Below are 251 nucleotides of genomic sequence, written 5' to 3' on the forward strand. Positions count from 1 at the left end.
AAAAAAAAATACCCAAGACTCTCCTGCTGATGGTTTTTCTACTTGGACCCCAATACAACTGCCAACACTCATTTCTTCCTTCTTTCTGGAAGACAACACAATAGCTCTAGAACAAGGTGAGGAAGGGTCAAGGGTCACAGTTTGAGAAACTGCTCCCCCAAACACATACCTGTGTGCCAGATAAGTTCTCTACACAGGCCTTTACAAATGTGACTTGCCTTGGGTATCAAGAAATGGGCACAATGGCACCC

Source organism: Mus caroli, chromosome 9 (assembly GCF_900094665.2).
Source record: "Mus caroli chromosome 9, CAROLI_EIJ_v1.1, whole genome shotgun sequence".
NCBI classification, from domain to species: Eukaryota; Metazoa; Chordata; class Mammalia; order Rodentia; family Muridae; genus Mus; species Mus caroli.